Source organism: Pongo abelii, chromosome 16 (genome assembly GCF_028885655.2).
Source record: "Pongo abelii isolate AG06213 chromosome 16, NHGRI_mPonAbe1-v2.0_pri, whole genome shotgun sequence".
In the NCBI taxonomy this organism is placed as follows: Eukaryota; Metazoa; Chordata; class Mammalia; order Primates; family Hominidae; genus Pongo; species Pongo abelii.
Window position 1 is genome coordinate 82,852,116 of NC_072001.2, and position 6,000 is coordinate 82,858,115.

A 6,000-nucleotide genomic window follows, 5' to 3' on the forward strand; every position below is an offset into this window, starting at 1 on the left:
TGCATGCCACTACGCCCAGGTAATTTTTGTATTTTTGGTAGAGACAGGGTTTCACCATGTTAGCCAAGATGGTCTCGATCTCTTGACCTCGTGATCGGCCTGCCTCCGCCTCCCAAAGTGCTGGGATTACAGGCAGGAGCCACCACACCCGGCCTCTTGTATATATCTTTTAGTGAACATATGCATGCATTTCTGTAATGCATATCCCTAGGAGTAAAACTGCCAGGTCATGAGATATGCCTACACACTGCTTTAGTAGATACTGCCAGCAACTTTTTAAATATGGTGCTATCAATATACATGCTCAACAGCAGCATTTATGGGGGTTCCAGCTTCTTTACATCCTACTCAACAATTGGCATCATCTGTCTTTCATTATAGCCATTCCACTCACTCTGTATGGTATTATCTCATTGTGTTTTTGATTTGTATTTCCCGGATGACTAATGAGATTTGCTATCTTTTAGTATGTTTATTGGCCATTTGGATATTCTATTTTGTGAAGTACTTGTTTATGTTTTTTTCCCAGTTTCCTATTGGATTTGTGTCTTTTTCTTACTGATTTGTGGACATTCTTTATTTATTTATTATGGAAATATGTTCTCTGTTAGATAAACATTGGAAATATTACTTTCCATTCTGTGAACTGTAGTTTTTGCTTTCTTGATGTTGGTGTCTTTTTGATAAATGAAAGTTAGTTAGTTAGTTAGTTTGTTTTTTTGAGACAGGGTCTCACTTTGTCACTCAGGCTGGAGTGCAGTGGTGTGATCTTGGCCCACTGCAACTTCTGCCTCCCAGGCTCAAGCCATACTCCCACCTCAGCCTCCTAAGTAGCTGGGACTACAGGTGTGTGCTACCTTGTGCAGCTAATTTGTTTGTTTGTTTGTTTGTTTTGTATTTTTTGTAGAGACAAGGTCTCACTATGTTGCCCAGGCTGGTCTTGAATTCCTGAGCTCAAGGGATCCACCCACCTTGGCCTCTCAACGTGCTGGGATTACAGCACGTTGGGAGGCTACTGTGAGCCACTGCATCTGGCTAATAAATACAAGTTCTTAATTTAATATAGAAATTTATTATTATTTTTCCCAATATGATTGGGAGTTTGGGATCTATTTAAGAAATCTTTACTACAAGGTCATGAAGATGCTTTGTGTTTCTTCTAGAAACTTTATTATTTTTCATAGTTAAACCTGTACTTCTAGAATTGATAGTTGTAGCTTGTGTGAAGTAAGGGGTGAAGGTATGTTTATTTGCCTGTTTGGATATCCACTGATCAGCACCATTCATTACAAAGATCATTTTTTTCCCCTTTGGCATAAAGCTGCTTGAAAGTCTTTGTGGTTTCCTGGGCTTTTTATTCTTCTCCTTTGGTCTGTTCTTTTTTTTTCTTGTATAAGCATATCAACATAATTTTTCTATCCTAGTCATATTAAGGCATTCCTCAACAATGAAATCAATGAATAATAGCTTACTTGGGCAGAAGCCTTGGCACATTTCTTGCTTGTGAAATCATATCATGGCAGATGTTGAAGAAAGAGTGTGTCCAGCTCCTTTTATCCCATCTACTATTCACAGATGTCACTGGTTTCCCTGCTTGAGTCATTAAAGAAAAGTGATTGATTACTTTAAGCATGAGTCACAGCACATTGTAAAAAGCAATTAATATCTTGACACCTAAAAACAGCAAGAAGTCTCTGATAACATTTTGAAGAATGTTAGAGTAACTCTACAATGGTGGATATAAGAATGCTTTTAAGTTTTACAATAAAAAAATTTAGACCCAGATATCCAAAGTTTGCATTTAGCTGGACTAGGCCTAGATTGCATTTTGCCTGAAATTCAATTGAAAGTGCTCTGAAAAAGTGAATTAAGAAAATAATGTATAAGTAATCTTATAGAAAAAATGTTTATCTTCCTTATGAGGACAAATCAATATGCAATATGTGATTATAAGGCATTTTAATATATCATTAATTTAGCTTCTTCCCCACCAACTACTAGCAAGAGTCAATACTTGGTTGACTTACTTTATATTATTGAATGTACTTTTTTAAAAAAACACATACACCATACCCTAGTGCTCTAGAATTCAGGCCTTGCAATGGCTCCCACTGGCTTTCTCCATAGCCTGAATTATTGAGATTTTTCTGTACCTGGATTTGGTTTATATCTTCAGTAGTTCTCGTGATGGAAAGGAGCGGGACAAGTTACACATGACTTCACACGGAAGTGATACTGCATTACATGAAGAATATTCCAATATCTGAAAAGAAGAAGAGAACTTCAGAGTTTCTGGCCAGAACCAGGTATAGCATTTAAACCTTTGAAACACTGCTTCTTGCAAACACTGTCTCTTGACTTTGACTTGTAGCAGTTTATAAAAATTCCTGAAAGATTCAGTAAATCCTGGACACAAAATTATTGATAGAAATTGGCAGTACAAGTTTGCAAATACGGTTTCCTTTCATTTGTCAAGGAAAGCCCTCAATAAATTATACCTAATAAGTTACTGGGTAGTCATTCTGTGAATAGAAGAAATGCACTTGGTATTTTCATGCTGGTTACTCATAGTCATGTTCTACATTTTAATGATTCTTGCATAATTTCAGAAATCCTAATGAGGCAGCCTTTCCTAGCTAATTTTCTCTGGACCAATGTTGTTTGATCTGGATGTCCCAGCCAGTCTAATTTAGCAATTTTGTTGCTTTGTTATTAAAGTTGAGTTTTACTGTTAGCAATGTATATGTGATCAATATCCTTTCTGATTCAACCTTTTTCCTACCTTTTGGTTTACTCATTTATTTATTTAGTCAACTAATATTTATTGAGCAACTGTAATGTGTGAGGCAGTGGTTTATTGCTGAAATAGCATTGCCTGCTATGTCCCCAGAACTGACAATGTCTTGTACATACTAGATGCTTAATAAATATTTGTTGAATGAAGGAGTGAATGCATGAATGAATGAAAATCTTTGATCTTCTATCTTGGAACTTCCATTCTAATGAGTGTGCAGATAACAATCAAATAGGCAAATAAATAACTGTAATCAGCAATGAGGGCAATGAAGGAAAGGAAAGGAAACATTGGGAGAGATCAACTTGGAGAGCAACAGAGGAACTTCTTGAGTTAGGGTAGCCAAGGCAGGCTTTCAGGAGGAGGTGGCATGTGAGCAACTGAGGAAGAGGCAACTTGCAGTGCAAAGGTCCTGAGGTGGGAATGAAGATTGGGAAGAAGCCCAATGTGTCTTGAACTTACTGAACTGGACTAGAGAACATGGTGTGAGGAGAGATTAGTGAAGTAGACAGGGACTAGATTATGTAGGGCTTTGCAGGCCACAATAAGGAGGTGAGGTTTTATTTTAAATATAATTGGAAGCCTTTGGAGAGTGCAAGCAGTGAAATTACCTAATCCATAATCTGATTTATATGTTATTCATATTGCTCTGGCTGCAGTGTGGAGAATGGAGTAAAGAAGCAAGGGTTGAAACAGGGAGACCAGTAAGCGGGTAGTTGCAAATAACACAGGGGAGAGATGGTGGCGGCTTAAACTAGGATGAGACCCTGGAGTTGCCCTTGTATTTGTAGGTGCAGCCAGCTGGACTTGCTGATGAGGGCAGTGGGGGAATTAGACAAGTTGATTAAGGAGGGCTTCCTGATTTTTTGCCTTTAGAAACAGGGTAGGTGATGGCGCTATTTAATGTCTTGGAGAAGACTTTGGAAGGAACAATTTGGGGATGGGAAATGGCATCTAAGGCTTTGTTTTAGACATGTCACATTTGAGGTTTCTTTTATCAGGTCCCTACAGGATGAAGTTTGACATAGCCTTGCCTCTTCTCTGTCTAGATAATTCACCTTTAAGACTCTGTTTGGCATCATTTTCTCTAGGAAGTCTTCTATATCAGTCACTTTAAGCCATGGTATGCTTCCCTAACAAGCAGTTCCCCAAATCTCAGTTACTTATGACAAATGGTTTATTTCCCATGTCACATGTTCATCATGGGTCAGGTACAGCTGGATTTCATGTCTTCTTCATTACAAGACCCAGGCTGAATGAGCAGCCCTACATCTGGGACATGCGGGTATCCTGACAGAGCTGAAAATAGACATGGCAGAAGTCCACAATAGTTCTTGGCACACAATCCCTACGTTCGCATTTCATTGCCAAGCCATGTCATAAAACCAAGCCTGATGTCTTCAGATACGGAAATAGACTCCTTGCTCAAGGAAGGTCCTAAGAACGTGGTGCCTGGTATGGAAGGGAAGCAGTTATTTTTGAAAAATATTAACTAGCATAGTGCTGGCTAGTGTAGGAGCATGTTAGGCATGCAAATTCTCAGGCCCCACCCTAGACCTGAATCAGAAACTTGCAGGAGATTGGGGCTGGAGGCCCAGTAATTTGTGATTTATACAGCCCTGTAGGTGATTCTAAGGCATTCTCAAATTTGAGAATCACTGATCTCACATACCGGCTGTGACCCTCTTCCTCCACCAACTAGGTCAACAGCATTTCCCTAACACATTCACATCCTATCACTGTTGTTACCACATTATGCTATAGTTTGACGCACAGGAACAATTATGTAGAGCCTTGCAGGTTACATTTGCCAACCTAGCTCAGCTCTAGGGGTGCAGTCCATATGTGCTTGGGACCTCTCTTTTGGGGAGGATCAAGTGGTATCTGGGTTCCTAGAAGTCATCATTCTGTCTATATATCCTCGCCCCAGCCATTGCTCCACCTGCTAGACTGGTCCAGTTGCTGCAGCACACCCAGGTAAAGAATGGTCTTGTGAAACCCCATCTCTACTAAAAATACAGAAACAAACAAAAAAATTTAGCCAGGCTTGGTGGCGGGCGCCTGTAGTCCCAGCTACTCGGGAGGCTGAGGCGGGAGAATGGCATGAACCTGGGAGGCAGAGCTTGCAGTGAGCTGAGATCATGCCACTGCACTCCAGCCTGGGCAAGAGAGCGAGACTCCATCTCAAAAAAAATAAAAAAATAAAAAAAAGAATGGTCCTGGTAACATGGTCTCTGCATACAGGTTGATGCTCCTATAATTTAGCTTTGACCAATCACCTTCTCCTGACTCCTAGCCATCAACCTGGCTCACCGTGTTCTCACTTGACCTCTGCTCTGACACCAAGTTAGCAGTGCCATCTGCTTGTCCATCCAGCCTCCTGCCATCCACGTGGCAAGCAACACTCTGTGGCCAATGCAGGTCTGCTGCTCACCAGTCAGAATAACTGTTCCTTCAGGTCCTAAGACTGGCCAGGTCCCACTCCCAGCCTCTCCTGAACAGATGTATAATTCTTCAGAATACTAGGGGCCCCAATCTGTATTTGGATGGTCAGGAAATACACAGAGAAGGGGTCTTAACTGCTTGTCCTCATCCAAATCAGGGCTGCACTGTGTCCACCCCAGACTGTGCATTGCACCATGGTGGGTGCTTGGTGAGTACAGAATGCACAACAGTGATCATCACACTAATGTCATTAACCCTGGTTGAGCACTTAGCGTGTGTCAGGTGATCCATTAGTTAATCCTCACAACCATCTTAAGAAATAGAAATGGTGGGCCAGGTGCGGTGCCTCACTCCTGTAATCCCAGCACTTTGGAAGGCCAAGGTGGGCAGGTCACCTGAGGTCAGGAGTTTGAGACCAGCTTGGCCAACATGGTGAAACCCTATCTCTACTGAAAAAAAAATTACCAAAATTGGCCGGGCCTGGTGGTGCATGCCTGTATCCCAGCTACTTGGGAGGCTGAGGCAGGAGAATCACTTGAACCCGGGAGGCGGAGGCTGCAGTGAGCTGAGATCGTGCCACTGCACTCCAGCATGGGCGATGGAGTGAGACTCTGTCTCAAAAAAAAAAAAAAAAAAAAAGAAAAAGAAAAAAAAAAAAGGAGGAGGAGGAGAAACAGTGACTGTCCCTATTTTAGAGTTGAGAAAATGGAGGCTCAGAGAGGTATTCCTGAGATTACACAGCTGGTGTCTTGAATCTTGGA